The following is a 27,021-nucleotide window of genomic DNA, read 5'->3' on the forward strand; positions in this document are numbered from 1 at the left end:
CAATACACTGGAGCCCAAAGAAGAGAGGTAATTGCCAGAAAGACAGCCTTATGTTTCCTTTTTTTTCTTTTTTTTTAAGATTTTATTTGACACAGAGAGGGGCGCCTGGGTGGCTCAGTCGTTAAGCGTCTGCCTTCGGCTCAGGTCATGATCCCAGGGTCCTGGGATCGAGCCCCACATCGGGCTCCCTGCTCAGTGGAGAGCCTGCTTCTCCCTCTCCCACTACCCCCTGCTTGTGTTCCCTCTCTCGCTGTGTCTCTGTCAAATAAATAAATAAAACCTTAAAAAAAAAAAAAGATTTTATTTGACACACAGAGAGAGCGAACATGTGCACAAGCAGGGGGAGCGGGAGAGAAGCAGCTCCTCGCTGAGCAGGGAGTCCATTTCGGGGCTCAATCCCAGCACCCAAACTGAAGGCAGATGCTTAACCAACTGAGCCACCCAGGTGCCCCAACAGCCTTATGTTGCTATAGGGTATTTGTTTTATTTTAAAGTGTGATGGGTTGGAAGGTATATGTATTTTGGAGGAACAAAAATATTTTCAAAAACAGTAACTTTAGTAACTTCTCTTATCCCACTACCTTACTATAATTTCTCCAAATATGTTTTACAGCTGCTGAGCCTAGGGCAGAAATTCATTCATGTGTATTTACAGGGAATACACAGTGAATGCACTTTCCTACTAAGAACAAAGCATATGTACACCTTCTTCAAGTACAAGATTCTTGCCTCCCAACTAGAAAAACTCGTAGCAAACTGACAAGGATCCCAGCTTCTTATCTGCCAGAAAAGCAATGTCATGGCTGTTAATTCTGTCCCTGCCTTTCTCCAACATAATTGCCTCAGGGATTTTAGGGCAGGTATGTATTTCTCCTTTCCCCTGCTCTGCTGATTCAAAATCATCCTTCTCTTTAGCACAGATTTCCCAGTGCATTTAATAAGTTTCTAGATTAATTTCACAGGGGAAGGGGTTCCTGCCATCACTTCAAATTATGTCCAAACCCAAAACCTTCTATATAGCCCACCTCTCAAACCAGCTACTATATTCAATTACTCATATTCCTCTTTAGTGCCCTGCTTGTGCACATGTTCCTCTTTATTACTCATGATCCTTTCCTCCTTCTTGAAAAACCACGTCAGGCTGAGTCCTCCCCACTCTGTCTCTTTCTTCCACTTTTAAGGAACCCTCTGATTACACTAGGCCTATCAGGAAAATCCAGAATAGTCTTCCTAACTTAAAGTCAGGGGATCAGCAACCTTAATTTCCCTTTGCCCTATTAGGTAACATATTCACAGATTCCAGGGATTAAAACACGAACATCTCTGCAGGGGAAGGGGCATTACTTGTCTACTACACTACCCAAATTTTAGTTGCCCTCTATCTCCAGCAGAGTAGGGAATCAAACAAATCCAACTTAAACGTGTAATGTGCAACCCAAGTCCATCCTCGCCAGTCCTGTTTCTCCCCCAAGATACAGGAAAGGAAAGAAGAGATCACAAGGATAATCAGTGCAGAGAGATATGCTCTCATCCCTTGACGGAACTTGGAATTCATTTTCTTTTATATATAACGTGTGGTCACATTCTTAAGACAGCACGAAGTCCTCTAACTAATCAATAATAACGACACCATAGACTGTAAAAAAAACCTTACAAAGACCCTGCAATTCAATTCGAAATACCAACTGGAAACACTGTAACAAATAAAACCACTATTATTAAACCATGTAATTATTTCTCTCTTAGAAAATATATGCCCAGTCTTAATAACCCTTGAATATAGTATTACAAAAAACATGCAGTATTTCTAACATTTTACACCACTGGAAAATTGTGCCTAAATTAAACCTGAAGCTTAAAAACTGCTTAGGGCTCAGTAGTGCTTAAGTCTTGACCTTACTTTTAGAAATGTGGGAAGTAGGGGTGCCTGAGTGGCTCAGTCATTAAGCGTCTGCCTTTGGCTCAGGTCATGATCCCAAGATCCTGGGATCAAGCCCCACATCGGGCTCCCTGCTCGGCGGGAAGCCTGCTTCTCCCTCTCCCACTCCCCCTGCTTGTGTTCTCTCTCTCACTGTGTCTCTCTCTGTCAAATAAATAAAATCTTAAAAAAAAATTATAGAAATGTGGAAATTATGCAGATTCATTGTGTGCTTACAAAAATTCAGTTCAGCATGAGTAAGACCCTGTACATGATAGCCAAGATTTGCAGCAGATTCAAAACTGTCAAACTTTAATGTAGTATGATTCTAGATTGGCCTCAAGAGGGAGCAGCATTCTTTTAAAAATAGATTGCCCTGCAGGTCAGTGTTTTCAGTGCATCACTAAAAATGAATGGAAAGACACACTAGTCAAAAAAATTAAGACATTTAGGAAAAGGACTTGATTTTAATAATGCTCTACACAACAAAGAGTACTAACAGATATACAGGGAAGCAAGACACAGAAGTCTCTCAGAATTAACTACAGGATATACCATCCCTGGGTGGTAACATTCCTGACAATCCTTTGCGTTTTTATCCATATTTTCTAGTTTTTCTATAGTGAATTCCTACTGTTATTGTATGAAGGAAAAAAAGCAAAAACAAATAATCTTTTACTTATCATTTCTACAGTGACTAGTAACATGCAAGTTAAGTAACCAAAAGTGAATCATAGGTGTACAGAATCACAGGTACAAATGAACCACTGTTCAAAAAAATCTAAACTATACAAAGTACCACCTAAAGTATATACAGTACCATCATAAAAGGAAATGACATATCAAACATCTAAAAACTAATTTTTTCATGCTGATCAGAAAAATACTCAAATCACATATTTAGGACAGAATGACTGAAAAATGACAAAGAAAACACTTGACTATTCAGTAAGCCATATGGTACTACTTAAGAAAAAAAAAAAAAGGCACAGGTTGCACAACCTTAAATGACTTGTCAGGAGTAACCTGATAGAGCAGCTACAAAACCTCAAAAGCTACTACACTTTACACAACAATACTCTGTATTTATAGCACCCTTGGTCTGAGAAAATCAAAGGGTATTCGCTATTTACCTTGTATCCTCTCATCACATTATTCACTTGTTATTCCATTCAATTCTGACTTCCATCATTCTTACTCAACAGGATTCCCAATGACATTCTTAAAAGGCATGAATGTTATTTCTGTTTATATGTAAAAGTCTGAAAGGATTCACACTATACTATTAAAAAACTATTACCCAAGCAACCCCTGAGGAACAGATGTGGATAGGGAGACTTGCTGAAGAAGGAAATTTTCTTTTAATTTCATGCATTTTAGTAATTCAAATCTTATCTTTGAACATACAATAATACAATAAAAAAATCAATGACCACATAAAATATATTGCATTGGAGGCCATGATATTTCCTTCTAGATGATAGAGGAAATTTAGTTCATTCCCTGAACAGATTTATTAAATATATTGTTAGAGGCCAAAGTCCCAGGGACCAGTCTTCAGATATCAAGGATTACTTCTCAGCACCAAACTTCTAAACACGTCCAAGGCTGACCTTTGTCCAGATCAGCCAACTGGTCACGGGAGCTACCCATCAGCACTGCCATCACTGATCTGCCAATTCAACAGTCAAGGATGAATTTTAGCAAGCATTTTTGCATGATTCTCCATTTCTGCCTTCTCTCCATTCACTTAGCTATTAATCATCCAGGCCAGAAAAGATATCCATTTTATTATCCACCATGAAACATCCATTTCAGCTTTCAAGCTTTATTTTCCCCTATAGGGAAAGAGCTGCTACTTTTTATTTCTCTTCCTTCAAAGTGTTGCTTCAATGGATAGAACAGTAAAAAACTGAAAACCATCTAAATGCCCACCAATAGAAAATACGGTTAAATTAGTATATATACAATCTATGTATGTAAGTTATATACAGCAAATACTTTGAGGCTGCAAAAAAATTTTTTTGAAGAGTTAAGTTTTTCATCTAACATGGAATATTAGTGATAAATCAAGTGAAAAAATGCAAGGGAAAAACTGTGTGCAATGTACCTCATCTTTACGTAAGCAGAAAGAAAAAGTATTTATTCATATTTACTTGCATACAATAAACTAATAATTTCTTTTATATCATTCCAGAGATGAATGGATACCTCCCAGTGGGGAAAGTAGGTGGCTGAGGAAGAGACATTTCCAGTTTATAAAACTTTTTGTATGTTTAAAATTTGAACCATGTGACTATATTACCTAATTTTAAAATCAATAAATTATTTTAAACTTGCTTAAAACTTTTATCTTCAGAGTATTTGTGACTGCTGTTAATACATCAAAGTTGAGAGCAGGTAAACTGACAAATTACCTTGAGAATCAACCTCAGTCCTTTATAATCAAGCATTTTAGCATTCCAAAAGAAACCCCAAATGTCTGCCCCAATACCATCAACAAGATATCCTACCTTATTAATTTCTAACAGCATTATTTTTATTTAATAAAGCAATAATTACTTATTAAGCTGCTAAACTGTAACACAATATAGGATGCAAAGACAGACATAAGAGAAATATAAAACTGTAAACTCTGCATGGTAACCATTAACCTTGATGGATTCAACTGTCTGAAATTTCACATGAACTCTTTGGGAAGCAAAGAGTTATGTGTAATTTGTGTGAGGGCATTTCCGCTAATCACATAGTTGGATATTCTTGATATCACCAAAAGGCAGAAAATAACACTGCAGTATAGGGAAAGTTTTATTCTTTCATATCCATATAAGCATAGAAGAAACCGAGGCCAAAGAATTATGATAACATTGCAGTTCATTTGAAAATGTAGAATCAATAACACAGACACGTGCATATAGAAAAACAAAACAGCATTTCTTAAAATAAACAACTTATCATAATTACCTAGTAATCAACCTGAAAATAAAGAACTCATTTGATAGCCTACAACAAGACAACCTGGTTTTGTTACATACACACACAATTAAAAACTTCAGTGAACTACCGTATGTCTCACCTAGCAACTAAAATCAAATACTACTTAGATGCCATTAAAGGAGCACTTGACTAGTGATCATTTTCATATTCATTCACGTATTATTTCCTGAGCATCCATTGGGAGATACAACAATAAGACATGGTTTCTGCTTTCAGGCATTTTATAATTCAATTACTGTTAGAGCACTCAAAAACAAATTCAGAATAGAAAGTTATCATCAAGAGGTTAAGCAACTGCACAAATAAGAGTAGCTCTTACCACTATGAAAATGGAAAAGAAGGGGCTCTAGGGAAATACTGTGTATAAGCTAGCCTTTTATTTAAAGGACTTCAGAAGGCAGAGATAGGAAAGGGAGAAAATTCCAAGTGGAGATGCATAAGAAACCAAGAGTTTACATTCCTTCTGTTCCAGAAAGAATGTAAACACAAGTTTGAATAAAACAAGAATTAAATTTGAGAAAGAGCACTGAGGCTAAATAATGGAGTTCTGAAAGGCAACACTGACGAAAAGGACTTCATTCTAGAGTTGATCAGGAGCCACTCAGTGGAGGCATGGTGGTCAAGAACACAGACTTGGAAGACGTGTTTGGGATTCAAATTCCAGCTCTTCTACCTACTAGAAACCTTCTGGGCTCATGAAGTCTCAGTTTTTTCATCTGTAGAGTGGGAAAATAGTGTCTACAATATAAAACTATTTTGAGGACCAAATGAGAACAAATCATTCAGCACAAAGGCTGACAAAAGAAACATTCAATAAACGGTTTTTTGTTCTGTTTGCTTCTGTCAGGCAGGGAAAATATGATCAAGACTATCTTTAGGACAATTAATTTGATAGCAGTATGCATGATGAATGGCAAAACCCAGAGATTAGGAATGTCTTATTAATGGCAGTTGAGGCAAAGGGATTAAAAGTATTTTGTTGCTGGGAAAATGAAAAAGCAGCAGGAGAACCTGATTCCTGAACCATAATGCAATAAAATGACAAAGAATTTCTGAGAAGGGGGAGAGTGACGAATCAAAGGTGACCTTTGATTTTAAGCCTAGATGACTAAGAGAATGTTAAGATCATTAATATAAACAGGAAAATGAGGGAAGAATTAAATTGCGGAGGAAACAGTTTAATTCAAGATTACAAAATGACAGTTACTTACAGAGTTTATCAAGGAGAACAACAGAAGGCAAGTCTGAAGGCCAGGAAAGACAATAAGGCTGGTGATGCAGAACTGGAGCTTCAGCAGGGGAGGGAATGAACAGTGGAAACTATGGGTGTGCATAGGACTAGAAAGGAGAAAATAAAACTCTAAAAAGAAGTGTGAACTCAATCTAAAGTAACAGTTGTATATAAGCGAGATGAGAAAATGAACAAAGCCACAACAAGGTAGAAGTCTGAGGTGCTGGCTTGTGCAAGTTAGAGAAGACAAGGCCTTGCTAGAACTTTATATTCCATGGCTCTTCAGATGCTCATAATAACTTAGATTATAAACAGACTTATGATGATGTGATTATTATAGGTTTTTAAGAGCCTGCAAGTTACTGAAAAGTGTTAATTATTCCGACTCAACCCCAAGCAGGACACAACTAACACAATTATAATTAGATATTTTTCCAGTGTCTCAAAGTTCAAAGTGTGTAAGTCCTCATCTTCCTTGACATCCATCCACACATTTGACTCTGATTATCTACTATTTGAGGAAACCCCCTCTCCCTCTACTTAAGACAGCCAATTCTCAGGTTTTCTCCCTTCTATTTTGGCTTTCCTTTCACCTTAACTAGTTTCTTCCTAGAAACAGAACCATCAGGGAACAACAGTCCTCTCTGCAATTCCACAGTAGTTGTTTTAAACAGCTAGTTTTTAAAACCTAACTAGATTTTAAACTCTGGATCCTACCTAATGCTTCTTTTGTTATCATTAATAGGACCTACATAGTTTCTTGATTTTTGGCTACATATGAATATAGGTCCCCAAAAGAGACTTTCAGGCAAAACTGCAAAATAAACTTTCTATTTCTATCCATCAGCAATAAGATCTCTTATTAATTTTTGAAAATACACACACACAGTGTTGGATTCCCCACCCTTCAACAGCTGAAAAGTCAATAGATCTTAACATACTCTAAAGACTTCTTTCTGGTGCGGAAACATTTTTGTATCCCACAAATATAAAACCCACCCACATTCAATGTTAAGTTGTCCAAGAGATCATCGAGAGCAGATACGCCATTTAGATATGAATCCAATTACTATCCTTAACAATTGCCAAGAAATAAAAGCTCAAATATTTTCCTATATGTAGATATCTTCTCAAATACATATTACAACTGATCATACTTATTAACTTCAGCATTTGCCCTATTTCTTTAAAATACACAACTGTCACATATGCTGGGAACCCAAAACAGATTAATATACCATATTAGGAACTATACTTTATTAAATTGTCATGATGTATTTTTAAGAGACTACAAAATACTAAAAATGAAATAAACACACTTTAATCTTTTTAGGGCCCTCTTTTTATTCTTTTTATTACATTAGTTTCCTAGAGTGCAACTGGGTTCATAAAAATGTTAAATGAAATGAGATTATCCATCCAAGTTTGTAAGGAATAAAAGTGCCTGTAAGAGCTACAGTTTACTGTAATATCCAAATTTACCATGGCATCAAATAGAGTGACTAACACAATCCCCCTTCTTCTTGGTTAATGGCACCAGCTCAAGGAGTATTTTAATAATACAGCACAGAAACCTCATCTAAAACAATACCACAGTTTCATACTATTTATCCTTTAGACTATTTTTCAGCGCATGATTATATTCAAGTCTCTATTTTGTAAGGAACATCTCCAAGCCAAAAAAGAGGGAAAAAACCCTAAGATCAACAATTTTATAAGGTAGTTTTCATTAATGAAAGGCAGCATGGCAGAGCAGAAAACCCAGGTTCTTAGCTTAAGCCTGAGTCTAATGCAGTCACCACCACTAAAAAGGTGATTAGATCTTGAGCAGTTGAATTAATCTTTCAGAGCCTCTGTTTATTAATCTTTAGAATGGGGAGAATGCCACCTATGTTGTTAGAGATAAATAAGAAAAAGCATATTATTAGCAGCAACTATAACTAAAATGCCATAGATACTGTGGTTACTTTTAAACATGGCTCCCCAAATAATTACACAACTGGACCTAAGATTTCAGACTATATATATATATATATATATGTATATATATACATATGCTTAGAACCAGACCTCTTTGTGATTATCTTACTCAGTTCTACATTTTCCCTGGAAGCTAGCAAGAAGATGAACACACAGTACATTTTTAATAAATATATGACACTGATCAGATCAACAAAGCCTCCAGCTATTCTGCACACAAACATACAAAATGTAATAGGGATTTCCTAGCTTTCTGTCTTACTTAATAGTAAGCAGTGTAATATCACCCTTTTACTTACAGCTTACTCCCTATGGTCCACTATCAAAATATTTAGTTCCTAGCTGTTTTGAGGTTTGGTTTAGGCCACTGGCTACCTTTTACCTTATCTTCCGACATGAGCAGGTTCATGTTTAAGGAACTGAATTTGTTTTCAACTGACCATACAGAACTTAAATTTAACTTGAAAAATGCACTTACCAAAAAACAAAAAATAAACTATTTTGGTAAGCTGCTTTATGAAGTCATCCAAGCCTCCTGTAAGCTACCATAAGCTCTGTGTAAACATATTACTTAACTTGCCTAATACCTAAGTATCCCCATCTGGCCTTAGACAACCTGAAAGTTTTGCCAAATTATGTTTCAAAATAATAGCTTGTAGCCCTTTTTAAAAGCTATTTAATAAAAGATTATAGAAAAACTGGAGACAATGTTCAGCAATAAAAAAAACAGTTTATGTAGCTTTTAAAAAGAATGAGGTATGTAATAAAATGGATGAATATCTGTGAGTATCCTTGGCCAATAAAAAGTATATACTATATATGATCCCAATTTTGTTTTTAACACATACTTACACGAATAGAAAAATCGTGAATGGCTAAATACCACACTTGTAGACTAGTTACCCTGGGTAGTAAGAGAGGAAAAATGGAGGGCGGGGGGTAAGGAGCAGACGTCTTCATTGTTTAGCTGCTTAATTTTTTTCTTAAAGAGCACGTAGTACTTTTGTAATTAAAAAAAAAACTGGGAGAAAATACCCATTGGTAGAACTATACTTTCTCCTCCGTATCCAAATTCTTCTACTGTGTAATTTTTAAAAACATAGTTTCCCAGTTTTAAAAAAGAAGACACACAAAAACACAGTACTGGAAGTTAAAAAAGAAAAATCTTGGACTTGCAAAATTACTCCCGCTGGTTCTACTCGTGGGTCCTCTCTACTTGAAATGCCCTAAGGACGGGTACCACACTTAAACAGTAGTAAACGCTCAAACAAAAAAAAAAACAGTAAGAAAATGTTAGCGCCTGCTCTAGCCTCGTAAATCCCTTCCCAGCCTCAACCCCCAAGGCTTCCCCGAGCCTACGTAGGCTGGATTCTCTTCCTTCAAAATCAAAACAACAACAGAAAGTCACGGGGTGGAACTGAAAAGGCCCTAAGGGGCCCGTGGGTGTCTTCGGACCGCAGCGTCGGGGAGTCCTGGACCCCGAACCCAAGTCAGAGACCAAGGACCGTCCGCCCCGACCTCCCACACCTTCGCCCCTCCAGAGTCCCTCGACCACCCTCCACTCCCAGCCCCTTAGCCCTTCGGACCCCGGCCCCCAACCTCACGGCCCTCTTCAAAATCCCCAGCCTCTCTCCACTCCCCAGCTCCCGACCTCCCCGAACCCCCCAGCCTGACCCCAGCACGCGAGACACGCCAACCCGCACGACCCCGAGTCCACAGGCAGCGGCGTTACCTGCGGCGAGGCTGTCCGTCCGGCCCGCCGCAGCGACGCGCACGGTCAGGCACTAGGACTTGGCGGGCTGCACGGCAGCCCTCCGCCCCCACCGCCAGAACAACACAGCCGCCAGCACCGCCGCCGCCGCCGCCGCTGCCTGGAGGAGGGCGGGGCCCGGACCCGCGGCTGGGGAAGCCCGACAGTCGCGGCCTCGGGAGTCGTCGGGAACCTGGGCATGCGCAGAAGACAGCGGGCGCAAGGACCGCTCTGGGAGGACGCCGGAGTCAACAAGACTTGGGGGACGCCCCCATCCGGCTCCGCCCCACACAGGGATCGCTCCGCCCCCACACCCAAACAACGCGAGGTCTTGAGGATACCTGGGGACGGACCCTGTTGGGAGAGATCCCGCGAGAACAGGGCCTCAACCTCCCCGCCCCCTTCCCCGCTTTAGGACGCTGAGGGACAGAATAGCTGCTGAGAGGCGGTCGCCGGTGGCGGAGATGGATTTGAGGGTGGAGGTCTCACCCCGAGGAGGCCGTTCTGTTCCGCGGTGATTTGGAACAGGCCGTCTAGGTGTCGGAGCATCTTCGAGGGTGCTTCCCCGCGGGGTAACTATACAGAGACTTTTGTGGAAAGTGCTCACCAATTTATCTGAAGAGCCAACAACCGTTTTTCACAAGATTGTGCCACTGTAAAGTGTCCGCTTAGCATCTAGAAGTTTCCCCGTCTCCCGGTGTTAACGCTTCCGCCGTCTGAGCCCTCGCATTTCCCTGCGTTCTCGCCCTGGCTCGGGAGTTGATCCTGTTACCGTAACTAACATGCGTTCAATACTCAACAAATTGAGTACCTAGAACCGGTGAAGATGTGTGCCAAGCAAGTTTCTCGCGGCTTGCCTAAGCATCCCATAGCCCATTACCAGAGAGAAAGGGTTTTGAGAGGGGGATTAGCAAATTGAGGAAGGGAAAGGAGACCAGGGTCTGAAGAGCTGAGAAAATGTTGCCCCACGAACCTAGGCGGTAAACAAGATAGTCACACTTTTCAGTGGGGTTTTAGCATGCCTAAAATGCAGTATGTCTTCTCGTAAGTACGGTAATTTTTGTGCCAGTGTTCTACTTTCTTACTCAAATCTTTCAGAGTGTGTGCCACTCCAGCCCACTAGTAGGTTTGCTTTGTTTGAATTCTATTCGGTTTTGATTTTCAGACGTGTTAGTGGTTGTAGGCTACCTACCTTTAAAGGTAACCTATGGTAAATTAGACTTAAAACATCTTTGATGCCCAGGTTACTATTTCCCACCATAGCTGATTGTGTGCAAAAGTGGTTAGATAATATATTCATAAAAGAAGAACATGCAGTCAAGGTCAAAGCTGAAATCGCGAAGTAGGAACTTTGCAAACGAGGAAAGTTGCTGCTAAGGTGGTCTGCCAGCAATCCAACAACTTTGTGTGATTTTAATGAACTTTTTTTTATTTAATAAGAATGCAAATACAGTGTACATTTTGCTCCTAACTGCAAAATCTCTATTCACTTGCCTTCTGGATTAGAGCCCTTGGTCACAGATTTTTTGGCCCTTGGCCTGGTTCCAGGGCACTTCTCTAACTGCGGTGGGATCATATAACGGTTTTACAGGATTAGCTTTCTGCTATTCCAAGCAGAAATTTTAGCACATGAAAATATCTTACCATAAGCAAATTAAGTAGGAATGATTAAGTTAGGAAAATAGTTAAAATCTTTAAACAACTGCTACTGCCTTTCCCCTGTTTTTTCTCCACATGGGTATTTGTTTTCTCCATTCTGCTGTAGGAATTTTTCGGGAGTTGTAGACCTTTTTTCTCTAATTCACTCTATTAAAGTTGACCACAGGTTATTTTTAATAAGACTACTAGTAAGTACTTTGTTAATAAACAGGACTAAGTGCTATTCTTGTGGGTGAGTAGTTGAACAGCAAATAAGCCATCAATACATCTTTTTGTGGTGCACACGTCTCATGGTGCCCCCCCCCCCATCTCCACCATTCAGATCATTTCTGATTATGCCTCTGTTTAGCACGTTTCATATATAATTTACTTCTGGTGAATGTGTGTCTTCCTACTAATTTATAATCCACAGAGTCTGGGCATATGCCCACTGTGTTCACTATTGCTTTCCAGTGACTAGTACAAAATCTGCTTCAATGTTGGTACTCTGCATTTGTTAAATGGGTAATTTAAATTTTAAATTATTCCATCATGTAGAATTATTTAGAGATTTATTTAGCCTGGGATTAATTTAGATAACCCAAAGACAATTTATTCTGGAGGTCTTGGTCTACTGTTGCAGCAAGTCTGGTCTTGCAACAGAAAAGTAACACTTGCTATAACTTAATTCTCCAAACCAGGTTGTTCCAATTTTAACTTGAAGCAGAAAATACCCAAAGTGAATACTTGTGAATACAGAGTACTGGGTAGGCAGGAACCTTATATTGTCAGAAATGTTCTGTTACTTGAATGCATAAGACATTCAACAAATGTTTATTAAATTAAATCTAACTCAGCATACAAACTACTGTCACCATCCTAGGAGTTCACATTTCCCACAGGCATGGCAGAGTTTCAGAATTTGAGGTCTCCCTTGTTGCCCAGATTAATAAATCATCTAGTTATTTGCAAATACCTGTGTTGCATAATAGGCCTTGGTTTTGGTTTATAGTGCCAAGTCTGTCCTGTGAGGCCTGAAAAAATTTGCTTATATCTTTCATTTGACCTGCAGTGTCTGGGGAAAACCCAGAACTAAATCCTACTAAATATGGAACTGTTTTGTTCTACAATTTTATTTCCTTGTACTATTTTCAGTATAGTTACAAATGCATCACCTCCTGCCCCCCCCCCCAAAAAAACAATAAAAACAAATATTTGCTCTCTAAAGAGGTTTAGTTTCATGGTGCTTCTTTTTCTCTGTTTGAAAAACAAAACATATTAACACTTCCTTACTGATTTTAAGAAACATAAATGTAGTTTGTTGGGAAGAGGATAATGTTTTCTAAAGTAGAACTGGAATTTGAAAATGAAGGAGGAAGCTTAAGACCCTACATTCCAGAGAAGTAATATCTATGTAGTTTACAAACTGAGGAAATACAAAGCAGTCTTTGAGCTGACAGATGGAATCTCCTAATGTCCAACCTTTGTCTATAGCCATTAGCACTTTTTTTTAATTACAAGATCTCTCCCTGGAATTGTATTCCACTTTTATGGAATTCCACTTATGATTACTTCACATATTAAGCAACATTATAGTCAAAATTGAGGATCAAGAGCTCTATGACAGCATTAAAGTAGCTAGTCTCTAGAGAAAAATGAAAAAGACTTTAAACCAGTGGCTCTCAAAATGTGGTCTGTGATCAGAGGCATAAAATCATAAGGGAACTTACTAGAGGTGCAAATTCATGGTGTCCTACCCCAATTTAACAAATCCTCCAGGCGATTTTGATAAATGCTAAAATTTGAGAACCATTGGTTCTAACCGCAAAATGTACATTCTCAGTACATTATTTTTTTCTAAAATACATATAGTTCTTAGATACGAAATTGGGTAAAAAATAGGCTGCTTTTGGTGAAAATACTCCATTCCTGGTATTCCCAATGTCTGTGTTATCCCCTTCTAAGGCAATTTAACTCATTGCTCATGGACCCACCCCCAAATTTTTTTCCTTTATGAGACTTTCTCAATCCTTCAAGCCACAATAGAATGTTTTGTTGCTGTCAGTGTTCACATGTAAAGATGGTATTTGTGATTCTGAATGTGACTGAAAAGACAACCCAGGCAATCCTTTCTATACTGGAAAGTTGCCCAGAATTGTGCACCCCTGCTGCTTTAGTGGGCCTTAATGTTTGGTAACTGTTTATTTTCTTTTCTTTCCCCTCAGGAACTACCTAGCCAGAATGCCAAGTGGATCAGTAGACTCCAATATTTTCCCAGCCTTTCCAAGCTATTTTATATTTTCTGAAATTTCCAAATGTGTTTTAAAAAGCTGTGATAAAGCTTATATAAAGTTATAATGAGAATCTTTAAAAAAAAAAAAACTGGAACATTAAAGAATATAACTCCTATGAGACCAAACAAAAAATGTAAATATACATGCCTTGTCACGTCCAACCACCTCCCTCCACCAAAAGTATTCAAAGCAAAATACTGAAAAGCAGAAAAGTTGCTCAAATTCACTAAATTCACTAAACATTAAAATACTAAAAATAAAACTGTACTTTCCCAAAGTCATTTGATCCTGTTCTTCAAGTGGATACTTGAGGAATTCCTGCCCTATTTAATATCAAAAATGAAACCTCATGGGCGCCTGGGTGGCTTAGTCGTTAAGCGTCTGCCTCTGGCTCAGGTCATGATCCCAGGGTCCTGGGATCAAGCCCCGCATCGGGCTCCCTGCTCCACGGGAAGCCTGTTTCTCCCTCTCCCACACTCCCCTGCTTGTGTTCCCTCTCTCGCTGTGTGTCTCTCTCTGTCAAATAAATAAATAAAATCTTTAAAAAAAAAAATGAAACCTCTTTGTTCAGACTATATCCAATAGAAAGCTTTGCAGAAGCTTTCTAATTTGATATAGTCCCACTAGTTTATTTTTCCTTTTGTTGTTTGTGCTTTTGATCTCAGATTCAAATATCACTGCTAAGACCTCTGTCAAGAAGGTTACCACCTATATTTCTTTCTAGAGGTTTTATGGTGTCATGTCTTATGTTCAAGTCTAATTCATTTGAGTTCATTTTTGTGTATGATGGGAGATAATGGTTCAATTTCATCTAATGTATGTGGCTGCCCATTTTGCCAACACCATTTATTGAAGATATTGTCCTTTCCCCATTGTATATTCTTTCTTTTTTTATCATAAATTAATTGACCATGTATGGGTAAGGTTTTTTCTGGGCTCTCTATTCTGTTCTGTTGATCTATGTATCAGTTGTTATGCTAATACCATACTTTTTTAATTACTATAGCTTTGTAATATAGTTTGAAGTCTGGGAGTGTGAGGCCTCCAGTTTGTTCTTTATCAAATTTGCCTTAGCTATTTGGGATCTTTTATGGTTCTACACAAATTTTAGGATTGTTCGTTCTATTTCTATGAAAAATGCTATTGGAATTTTGATAGGGATTGCATTGAATTCATATATTGCTTTGGGTAGTACGGGCATTTTAACAATATTCTTTGAATCCATGAGCATGGAATATCTTTCCATTTATTTGTATCTTTTCAATTTATTTCATTAATGTCACATAGTTTTCAATATACAGATCTTTTGCCTCCTTGGTTAAATTTATTCCTAGGTATTTTATTCTTCTTGATGCAATTGTAAATGGATTTTTTCTTAATTTCCCTTTTCAATAGTTCAATATCAGAATAGTTCATTAACAGAATTTGGTGTTTAACACTCTGTATTTTGCAACTTGACTGAATTAATTTATTCTAATTTATTCTAATTTATTCTAATATTTTTTGATGGAGTCCTTAGCATTTTCTGTAAATAATATGTCATTTGCAAATAGTGACAGCATTTCTTCTTCTTTGCCATTTTGAAAGCCTTTTATTTCTTTTTCTTGGCTAATAGCTCTGACTAGGACGTCCAGTACTGTGCTGAATAAAGCAGCAAGAGTAAGCATCCTGTTTTGTTCCTGAACTTAGAGGAAAAGCTCTCAACTTTTCATTATTGAGTATGGTATTACTTGTGGGCTTGTCATAAATGGTGTTTATTATGTTCAGGTACATTCCCTTATACCTGCTTTGTTGAGAGTCTTTATCATAAATGGACATTGAATTTTGTCAAATGCTTTTTCTGCATCTATTCAGATCATATGATTTTTTTTATCCTTCATTTTGTTAATGTGGTATATCACATTGACTGATTTGTGGATGTTTATCCATCCTTGCATCCCTGGAATACATCTACTTGATCATGGTGTATGATTCTTTTAACATATCGTTGGATTCAATTTGCTAATATTTTGTAGAAGATTTTATATCTGTGTTCATCAAGAATATTGGCCTGTAATTTTCTTTTGTTATGGTATCCTTGTTTGGTTTTGGTATCGGGGTAATGCTGGCCTTGTAAAATGAGTTTGGAAGAGTTCCCTCCTCAACTATTTTCTGGAAGAGTTTGAGGATTGGTATTCTTTTTTGAAGGTTTGGTAGAATTCACCAATAAAGCTTTTGTTTGTTGGGAGGTTTTTGATTACTGATACAATCTCCTTACTAGTAATTGATCTGTTCAAATTTTCTATTTCATCATGATCAATCTTGCTAGGTATATTTTTCTGGAAATGTATCCATTTCTTCTAGGTTGTTAAGTTTGTGAGCATACATACATTTATTGTAGTCTGTTATGATACTTTGCATAACTGTGCTATCAGTTGTAACATCTTCTCTTTCATTTCTGATTTTATTTTATTTGAGCCCTTTCTCTTTTTTCCTTGGTGAGCTTAGCTAAAGGTTTGTCAATTTTGTTTATCTTTACAAAGAACCAGCTCTTAGTTTCATTGATCTTTTCTATTATTTGTTTAGTCTTTATTCATTTATTTTTTCTCTTTGTTACTTCCTTACTTCTTATTAATTTGGGGCTTCTTTTGTTCTTTGTTGTTGTTGTTGTTCCTTCTGGATAATTAGAGCACTTAAGTTGTTTATTTAAGGCTTTTCTTGTTTTTTGAGGTAGGCATTTATTGCTATGAACTCCCTTCTAGAACTGCTTTTGCTGTGTTCTATAAATGTTGGTATGTTACATTTCTATTTTCGTTTGTCTCAAGGTATTTTTTTATTTATTCTTTGACCCATTGGTTGTTTGGTAGCATGTTGTTTTAATCTGCACATATTTGTGAATTTTCCTGTTTTCTTTAGGTAATTAATTTCTAGTCTCATATCATTGTGGTTAGAAAAGGTATTTGATATTATTTCAATCCTCTTAAACTTATTAAGACTTGTTTTGTGGCCTAACATATGATCCATCTTGGAAAATGTTCCATGTGCACTTGAGAAGAATGTGTTTTTTGTTGCTTTTAAATGGGACAAAAGAACTTCTATTGCTTCATCTTAAACAATTGAAATAATTGTATATTGAGTATATAGCTATCTTTGCCTGTTTTTTCTCTTGCCCTGGAATTTGTCTTCCCTGCACATATCGGATTTTGCCTCTCTCTGTAATAGCTTAAAAGTACAAGTTAAAACATTTCTTTATGATGAAATTTACATTGTTTCTTGAAAACAGTCTGTTTTCTGGAACTCAAATATGAATATATGGTTTTCCTTTTCATTAGAATTACAATTTAAGGAAGGGATTGCCCTAATTTGCTAACTATATATTGTAAGTATATATGTTACACTACTAAAATAATAGATATAATGAGGATGTTATTTTATTGACAAACAGCATTTAAGAGACTGTATCCATGAAAACTTTCAACCTCTTCTTCTTTTTCCAAGTTTTCATTATCTCTTTTCTCAGGGATATCTAGCACTAGTAAACAGAAAAAGTAGATTATTCAATTTTCAGAGATCATTAATATTTAAGAAAAGAGAAATATAACTCATCTTGGATCTGGGTTCAGATCCATTTTTAGGTGTTTTTTTTGTTGTTGTTTGTTTGTTTTTATACCAAGGCTTATCCCAGAGAGCTGCATATAAACAAACTTCTATTAGAAACTTGAATAATGGCATATAACTTTCAAATTTGGTAAGGTCAATCTTTTACTGAGGAATTGGAGAAAAATACTGGAAGTATATTCATTTCTATATTTCCTATTCCTTGGTACCATGAGAATTATAATCTATAAATAAAGTACTACATTTCTCCTAAGAAGGACGATGACAGAGAAAGGAGGAGGGAAGAAAAAGGAAGAATGGAGCAAAGAGAGGAGAAAAAGAAAAAAACTGTTAATAACTCCCATTCTCTATTTTTTTTAAGATTTTTTATTTATTTATTTGAGAGAGCGAGCAGGTGAGAGAAAGAGCATAAGAAGGGGTAGAGGCAGAGGGAGAGGGAGAAGCAGACTCCCTGCTGAGCAGTAAGCCCTATGTGGACTCGATCCCAGGATTCTAGGATCATGACCTGAGCCGAAGGCAGCTGCTTAACTGACTGAGCCACCTAGGCGCCCCCACCCATTCTCTATTTAATAAAGTTCATAATAGGCCAAATTAGTTGCTTTCTTATCCTTTTGTATTGCCTTTTCCATATTATCTTATTTTTAACTCCTTTCACAGCTGTGTTCATATTTAATTTGTTGACAGACCTTTCCAAATAGATTGTGAGAAGGTTAATAGAGGTCCAGGGCCTAGCACAATGTCCTGCTCATGATCGGTGCTTCACAAAAAAATGTATTGAGTGGAATTTCCATAATATGTAAACTTCTGGGGGAGGGAAGACAAACTCATTCATTCAACAAATATTTACTAGAATGTAAGATATGCTGGGCATGGGAGATATAGCAGGTAATATGCCCGCAAAGGCCCTTGCTTTCTTGAGCACATATTTTAATGCAGCTGTATGTAAAACAAACTGAAATTATGGAATACTAGTATAAAAATTTTTAGAACTGAACATTACCTTAGAAGACATTTGGTGAGGGGTGTCTGGGTGGCTCAGTTGGTTAAGCCACTGCCTTCGGCTCAGGTCATGATCCCAGAGTCCTGGGATCGAGCCCCGCATCCGGCTCCCTGCTTAGCAGGGAGTCTGCTTCTCCCTCTCCCTCTGCCTGCCGCTCTCCTTGCTTGTGCTCTCTCTGTGTCAAATACATAAATAAAATCTTTAAAAAAAAAAAAAAAAGAAGCCATTTGGTGAGCTCCTCATGTTTTGCAGATGGATTGAGTATTAACCAACTTGGCAATTATACTAGATTTAACATTAATAGGATATTGGAAATTTTTCCAATAAGAGGAAATATAAAAATTATCAACAAAAGGAATTTTCTTTTATGAAAATAAACATTTCTAATTTATTGTGTCAAGTAAATAGTGCCTTTAACCTTAACTAAACTATTACGGTTTTTAAACTACATAGGTACTTTCCCTTCATTAAAAATTCTGCTTATAGGGGCGCCTGGGTGGCTCAGTCATTAAGTGTCTGCCTTTAGCTCAGGTCATGATCCCAGGGTCCTGGGATCGAGCCCCACGTCAGGCTCCCTGCTCAGTGGGAAGCCTGCTTCTCCCTCTCCCACTCCCCCTGCTTGTGTTCCTGCTCTTGCTCTCTCTCTCTATAAATAAAATAAATAAATAAAATCTTAAAAAAAAAATTCTGCTTATAAACTAAATGCATCAAAACTACAGATAAAAATATTTTTAAATTTATATTTAAATTTTCAATTTTTGAATAATCTGTTAAAAAATCAACAAACATTTTCTGGGAAACTATGATAGGTGCTGAAGATACACAACAATATGTGACATAATTGCTTTCTTAATAAACTTGTACTAAAATAATACAAGGAAGAAAGTGACCCATGAGGGAGAGGGAGAAGCAGACTTCCCACCAGCAGGGAGCCTCTTGCAGGGGCTCGATCCCAGGACCCTGGGTAAAAAGGGTACTAACAAGATGCTGTTGCATCATAGAAGTCTCCATGGCAGAAGTCAAATTTTAATCAAGATCTAGAATTTAGATAGAAATTTTGCATTACAAAGCTGATGAAAGCAGTCATTTTTAGGACAGGGAATAGCATAAAGAGTAACGTGGAGGGGTGCCTGGGTGGCTTAGTCGTTAAGCGTCTGCCTTTGGCTCAGGTCATGATCCCAGGGTCCTGGGATCGAGCCCCTGCAACAGACTCCCTGCTGGCAGGAAGTCTGCTTCTCCCTCTCCCTCAGCCCCTCCCCCTGCTCGTTCTCTCTCTCTCACAAAAATAAATAAAATCTTTAAAAAAAAAGTGTAACATTGTAATAGAAAATTCATGGTGCATTTTCAGAGTGGAGATAAAACTCATTTAGCTAGAATATAAAGTGCAAAAGGGATAATAGCCAAGTGTAGAAAAGTAGATTAAGACTTTGGTAGATTTTGGTAGTCATTAGATTTTATGCATCAGGCAATGGGGAGCCATATTCATTTTTATTTATGTGTAATTGATTCTAGTGCCTTATATCAGAGCTAAAAATCATACTATACATAGCTATTGCTATTAGGTCAAACCATTTGAGAGTTTGCCTTAGTGATTGATAGTATTTATGAAATTACTCTGTGTGTGTAAGCTATGACATTAGAATTCTGAAATGAAGATGATAAATTACTTGGCCAGAAGCCTGACTTACTTGATCAGATACTGAACCACAGTAATGAGTCCAGGCACTGAAGTGATAACTAGTATTTATAGATTCTTTCTGCTCTAAATAGGTTGATAATGTTAAACACCGTAATTTTGAGGAATTGGCTAGAACCAATTGGTCTTCAAATAGAGTATTTTTTTAAATCCCACTAAATGGAATAGTTTGCTAAAAATAACATTAAAAATAGGGGTTGTGACAACAAATCCATTATTAGGACAGAACAAAATCCTTTAAATGAAAAATCCTAAAGCCATCCCTTGTTCTAAATAATCAACATCATTCCTTTTAGATGCTGAATAAATACTGGATAAATCAGAATGTAATTTAAATTCAGTGTCTTTCAAAAAGACATTAAAGAGTCTGGTCAACACCAAACATTCTGGAAAAGTGTTCAGTGTTGCCCAATTGGAAGGTCATGGCTAAGTGATAAAGGCAGTCCAAAAAGCACAAATGGTTGGATCCCATTGTTTCCACTGCTTCTACTGCCAGGACTGGCTATAAATCAGTGTGTAACATGAGCAGAGTGTGTCACAGTTTCAGGAAACAGTACCCTCATTCTGCCTGAGGCTGTGTGGGTATCCCTTTATAGTCTCATCCATACCTTGCCCATCTGTATTGTCCTATGACCCAACCTTTTCTCTGCTTCTCTACAGTGTGTCCTATTCGACCCAGCACTCAGCTAAAACCATGTTGGAAAGATCATATGATATGATAAATTCATACCAAGATGCCTCATATATAAAATCAGCTTGATTTCCCTCCAGGAATGTTTTTATTTAGAGAACTCTTAAAATCTAAAATTATTACAAAGGAATTAAATATATTCTACCAATGATAGAGGATTTTTGGCTTCGGTGGTAAGCTACTGCTAGATTGTTATAGTCAGGAGGACTTTGTTTTCTTAGCTTCCTTCAGTTTCTAATTAAAAGACTGAAAGATAAAATATATCTCTGAACTAATTGTTTATATTTTTGTTCTATAATTTTTCCTTTTTTCTTAATCTGTTTTAGCAGGTAGCCAAGTTATGTGGTTCTTTCTCTTATTGAAGAGGTGAAGTTATTGACAAGGCAGCAACCAGACTTGCTTACCCAAAAATAACTCTCCGAGCCCTCCCCAGAAGGGGAATGAAAGAGATGACCCTGGATCTAAGGAACAGCAAAACAAAACAAAAACCTGTTTACCAAGCAATTCCCCAAGCAGGAGGCAAAACCTCAGAGAAAGTAAATGCACAGTATATCTAGAGAGGCTGGATTTTTAGACTTGGGGTTTCCAGTTTTACCACATTTTTCTCATGCCCCAAAGGTAGGGTGGAATCAGTAGAGCCTCTAGAACTAAAGGGTCCACGCCAGCTGGGACAATGGGCATTTCGGCAGTAACCACTATAAACTGATGGCTCATGGCTCGCAAAGACTCCTCAATGATTTGACCGTCTATAAGAACCCAGAATCCTGAAGAATAGGAGACCTGAAAACGTAATTCAAATTAAAATTTTTTCATTAGTTCCATAGATTATGAGCACAAACTCAAAATTAATTTGACTAGAAAAAAATTTGACTATATTATTTTATGATCTAAAACATGTACAATCTGTTGTGGTTTTAACTATGTTCCAACATGCCACTAGAGAATATTCTTGGAGATCTCTCTGGCAGTCAGTTGTTCTCAGTACCTTTGCTTTTACTTACTACATATTTAAGGTGACCATACATCCTGGTTGCTCAGGACAATCCTCATCTATGACTGTTGTCCTGTTGTAATTATTAATAATGTATCCTTTTACTCTCAAAGGTGTCCAGGTTTGAATGATAAATTATATGGCTTCCTGATATATAAGTGATTCAACTGTATCAGTCTCAATAGGCCAGATTATGCTGTTCTAACAACACAAAATTGCAGTGGCATAGCACAACAGAAGTTTATCAGGTGACAATTTAGGCAGTGTCTTCCATGGATAGGGTCAGTATTCCAGACACCACCATATTAACACGTGTTTTCCACATTTGTTATAATAGGAACAGAGAGCTCTTGGAGTGTCTTATGCCAGCAAATAAGTAAGTAGTTCCAGCCTGGAAGTGACACACATCATTTCTGCCCCGAACTCATTGGCCAGAACTTTTCATAGAGCTCAGTCTGTCTGTAAGGGAGTGGGTAATGTTCCCATTTCCACAAAGAAAAGACCAAAATATGAGTATGAAAAGTCTCACTGTTAGATATTCAAACAAAAACCAAGTGCTAAGGGGCCTGTTTATTATTGGTATTATGAAGCTAAAAAATACACTCTCACATTGATAAGTTCCCTTGCCACTACCTTCATGCTTAGTCATAATCTTAATAACAATGACTCTCTGAGGGCCCTAGTCCCAGTTCTTAAAGATAAGAGAGCTTAAGGTTTTGTTTGTCACTAAACAAGAGAATCAACAGTAGACAAGAAAACAATATCCCAAATATGAAGATCCTTTTAGTCTGATAGCAGTAACAATAAAAAATAAAAGTCATAAAACAGAAATACTCTGAATATATTTGTATTGCATAAATAGTAGTCTGGAATAAAAACCGTAAGCTAATTCATATACATGCGTTAATGCTCTACTAGCATATTTGTTGTGAAAATTAACCATTTGTTTTGACCGTTGAGAGAAATTTTATGCTTCCATAGAAAAGTGTAGCACACCCTTTTGGATTATTGGATTCTAGTCCCGTTCATTATCTTTGAGATTATTTTAAAATAATTATAGATTCACAGGAAATTATAAAAGTAGTGCAGAGAGTTCCCATGTACCTTTTACTTGGTTTAATACCCTACACATTTATAATATCAAAACCAGGAACATGACATTGTACAATATGCATGTGTGACTCTTCTGCTTGATCATGTCTGCTATTGAAGCTCTGTATTGCATTTTTCATTTCATTCATTGTATTAACTCCAGAAATTTCTGTTGGGTTCTTTTTTATGATTTCTATCTCTTTTTTGAACTTCCTATTTTGTTTGTGTATTATTTTCATGATTTCATTGTTTATCTGTGTTCTCTTGGAGTGTCCTATCCCAGCAAATAAGTGGTCTCTTGTAGCTCACTGAGCATCTTTTTTTTTTTTTTTTAAGAATTTATTTATTTGACAGAGGGAGACACAGCAAGAGAGGGAACACAAGCAGGGTGAGTGGGAGAGGGAGAAGCAGGCTTCCCACTGAGCAGGGAGCCCGATGCGGGGCTTGATCCCACTCTGGGCTCATGACCTAAGCCAAAGGCAGACGCTTAATGACCGAGCCACCCAGGCGCCCCTCACTGAGCATCTTTAAAGCAATTATTTTGAATTCTTTGTCAGGAAATTTGTAGATCTCCTTTTCTTTGGAGTTGTTTACTAAAAATATATTGTTTCTTCAGTGGTGTCATGTTTCTTTGATTGTGTGTGTGGGGGGGGGGGGTGTTCCTTGTAGCCTTGTTGGTGTCTGCATTTGAAAGAAAAATCACCAGGGTGCCTGGGTGGCTCAGTTGGTTAAGTTTCTGCCTTCAGCTCAGGTCATGATCCCAGGGTCTTGGGATGGAGGCCCCCACAGCGGGCTCCCTGCTCAGCAGGGAGCTTGCTTCTCCTTTGCCCCCTGCTCAAGCTCTCTCTCTCTTTCTCTCTCAAATAAATAAATAAAATCTTAGAAAAAAGAAAGAACAATCACCTCTTGCAGACTTTATGGATTGGCTTTGGTAGGGAAAGACCTTCACCAGTAGTAGATATGAGATCACCTGCTGGGTAGGGTACACAGCAGTGACAGGTCCAGCATCAGTCTAGGGATGTGTGGGAATGCCATTTCTAGGGGAGTCTATAGGGGTCCTTGCTCTGGGGGGCCTGTGATGACACTGTTTTCTGGGGAAGTGTACTGCGCCAGGGCTGGAGGTGTGTTCGGCAATAACTCCAGCCCTGGCAACAGGGTCTCAGGGCTGGCTCCAGCTGGGTGGGAGGAGTGGGTGCAGAGGCAGCTCCAGCTAGGGAAGTGTGGTGCTCAGCAGCATGGTCTTCAGGAAGCTTCGTGGGCATCAGCAAAGACTGTGGGAGTCCTCATTGGCAAAGACAGTGTGTGCTGCAGTGGTGAGGGCTGCTGGGGTCCTCCTGCTCTCACCTCCCACCACAAGGGAAGTTGCAACTAAGGGGATCCCTCTCCACACCAAACTGTACTGGGCCAGATAATGAGGTTGACATAGATAAAATGCTTCCTATACTTTTCTATGCAGCTATTCTTGGTTTTTGTGCTCCAGCGGGTTGCTGCAGTTTCTTAATGGCACTCTGCAACTTTCCCAAAGTTATTATCTTCCATGGGTAGTTGTTCAGCCATTGTTTTTGTGGGGGGAGACAATGGGGATGGGACCTCCTAATCTACCATCTTGCTGACATTGCTTCGGTATGTATAACTCTACGTAATTTTATTACATGTGTAGGTTCCTGTAACCACCAGTGCAATCAAGACATAAAACTATTCTATCATCACAAAGATCTCCTATCTTCCCCCTTTGTAATCACACTCACCCTTTCCCACCTGCCCTAACTTCTAACAACCACTAATCTGTTTTCCATGTCTGATTTTGTCATATAAAGAAAGTTACAGAAATGGAATCACACAATATATAACATTTTGTGATTGGCATTATTATTACTCAAGATAATGTCTTTGATATTTACCTAAGTTGTTACATGTATCAGTAGTTTGTTCCTTCTTATTTCTGAGTAGTATTCTGTGGTATAAATGCACCACAATTAATTGAACCACTCACTTGTTGAGGGTCACTTTTGTGGTTTCCAGTTTGGGACTATTACAAATAAAACTGCTGTGAACAATTGTGTACAGGTTTTTCTGCAAACATAAGCTTTTATTTCTTTGGGATAAATACCCAGAAGTGCAACTACTAGGTCATATGGTAAGTATATGTTTAGTTTTTTTAAGAGTCTGCCAAACTATTTTCCACAATGGCTGTACCATTTTACAGTCTCACAAGCCATGTGCACAAGAACTAGATTCTCCACATCCTCACCAGTCTTCCATATTGTTGCTATTTTTTTTTAATTTTAGCTGTTCTAATAATAGTGACCGTGAACATCTTTTTATGTGCTTACTTGCCATTAGTATACTCTCTTTAGTAAAATGTCTTATATCTTCTTCTCATTTTCTAATTGAATTTTTTGTGTTTTTAATGTCATGTTTGAGAGTTTTTAACATATCCTAAGTGTGAGTCCTTTGTCAAAATTGTGGTTTGCAAATATTTTTCCCAGTCTGTCACTTGTCTCTTCGTCTTTTAACAGGGTGCTTTGCAGAGCAAAAGTTTTTAATTTTGACACAGTCCACTATATCAGTTTTGTCTATCATAAATCAGTATTTTAGGACCATGCCTAAGAACTACTCACCAAACTCTGGGTACCAGAGTTTTTCTCTTATGTTGTCTTCTAAAAGTTTTATAGTTTTGTATTTCAAATCTATCATTCATTTCAAGCTAATGTTTTATATTACGTATGAATTTTATGCTGGGTTTTATTTTTTTTCCTGCAATATTCAATTTCTCTAGCACCATTTATTAAAAAGATTATCCTTTCTCCATTAAATTGATTTTGTACCTTTGTCGAAAAACAGTTGGTAGTATGTATATGGAACTGTTTCTGGGTTTTCTATTCTTTTCCGTTGATTTATGAGTTTATCCCTCTGCCAATGCCACATAGTCTTTTGTGATTCTGGCTATATAATAAGTTTTGAAAACAGAGTGATTTATACCCACTTTGTTCTTCAGAATTCTTTTAGCTGTTCTAATCCTCTTGCCTTTCCATATAAATATTAAAATAATCATGTCCACATCTACAAAAACATATTGCTGGGAATTGGGTAGGAATTATGTTAAATCTGTATTTAAAAATATGGAGAGAATTGACACACTGTGTTGAGTTTTCCCATTCATAGCCACAGACTATCTCTCAGTAGTGTTTTTTGGTTTTCAGCATACAAATCCTGTACATATTTTGTTAAATATACAACTAAGTATTTATTTCACTTTTTTGAGCAATTGTAAATGGTATCGAATTTTAAATTTTGGTCTCCACATACTCATTGCTAGTATATAAAATACAATTGGTGTTTGTATGTTGTCCTTCTATCTTGTGACCTCGCTGAACTCACTGATTAGTTATAGACCTTTCGCGTATGTGTGAGTAGATTTCTTGGGATTCTTATGTAGACTATCATACCATCCACAAACAGGGACAGTGTATTTCTTCCCTTCCAAGCTGTATGCCTTTATTTCCTTTCTTGTCTTCCTGTGCTTCCTAAACTTCCAGTAGTACTAAGTAGATTATCAGTGAGTACATATACTTCCTTTTTCCTGATCTTAGGGGAAAAAGATTTAGGTTTTCATCATTAAGCATAATGGTATTTGTAGGTTTTTTGTAGATGTTCTTTATCAAATTGAAGATGTTCCTCGTCTATTCTACTTTCCTGAGAGTTTTTGTCATGAATGGATATTGAATTTGTCAAAAGGCTTTTTCTGTTGATATAATCATGTGATTTTTTTCTTTTGCCTTAATAGGGTGGATTACACTGATCAAGTTTCAAATACTGAATCAACATTGCATCTTGGGAAAACACCATTTAGTTATGGTGTATAATTCTTTTTATATATTGCTGAATTCTATTTGCTAATTTTTGCATCTATATTCATGGGAGATATTACTCTACATTTGGTCTTCTGTTTTGCTGTTTTGTGGTTTTGATATCAGCATAATACTAGCTTCATTGAATGAGTTAGAATGTGCTTCTCCTTCTAATTTCTGGAAGAGATGGAATTTTCGTTAAACCAAAGTTTAGTAGAATCTTTGGTGAAACCATCTGAGCCTAGAGATTTCTTTCTCAGGGGGCTTTTAGTTAAAAATTCAATTTACTTAGTAA

At 37.4% G+C, this 27,021-nt stretch overlaps 1 protein-coding gene and 1 long non-coding RNA gene across 5 annotated transcripts in view; one reads left to right on the forward strand and one right to left on the reverse strand.

The window, feature by feature from the left end:
- Positions 1–9,980, reverse strand: part of PCMTD1 (protein-L-isoaspartate (D-aspartate) O-methyltransferase domain containing 1) — a 70,256-nt gene extending 60,276 nt beyond the window's left edge. For all 4 annotated transcript variants that reach the window (XR_004680385.1, XM_035011139.1, XM_035011140.1 and 1 more), the window contains exon 1: positions 9,859–9,980. The gene's annotated coding sequence lies outside the window, so the exon portion shown is untranslated. The remainder of the gene's footprint in view (positions 1–9,858) is intronic.
- A 284-nt stretch (positions 9,981–10,264) lies between these two features.
- LOC118014815 lies at positions 10,265–13,882 on the forward strand. Its single transcript, XR_004680386.1, has 2 exons — positions 10,265–10,448; positions 13,740–13,882. It is a non-coding gene; the product is annotated as an uncharacterized LOC118014815 (long non-coding RNA).
- The last annotated feature ends 13,139 nt before the right edge of the window (positions 13,883–27,021 follow it).

The sequence above is a fragment of the Mirounga leonina genome, unplaced genomic scaffold (assembly GCF_011800145.1).
Source record: "Mirounga leonina isolate KUSES-001 unplaced genomic scaffold, KU_Mleo_1.0 Mir_165, whole genome shotgun sequence".
In the NCBI taxonomy this organism is placed as follows: domain Eukaryota; kingdom Metazoa; phylum Chordata; class Mammalia; order Carnivora; family Phocidae; genus Mirounga; species Mirounga leonina.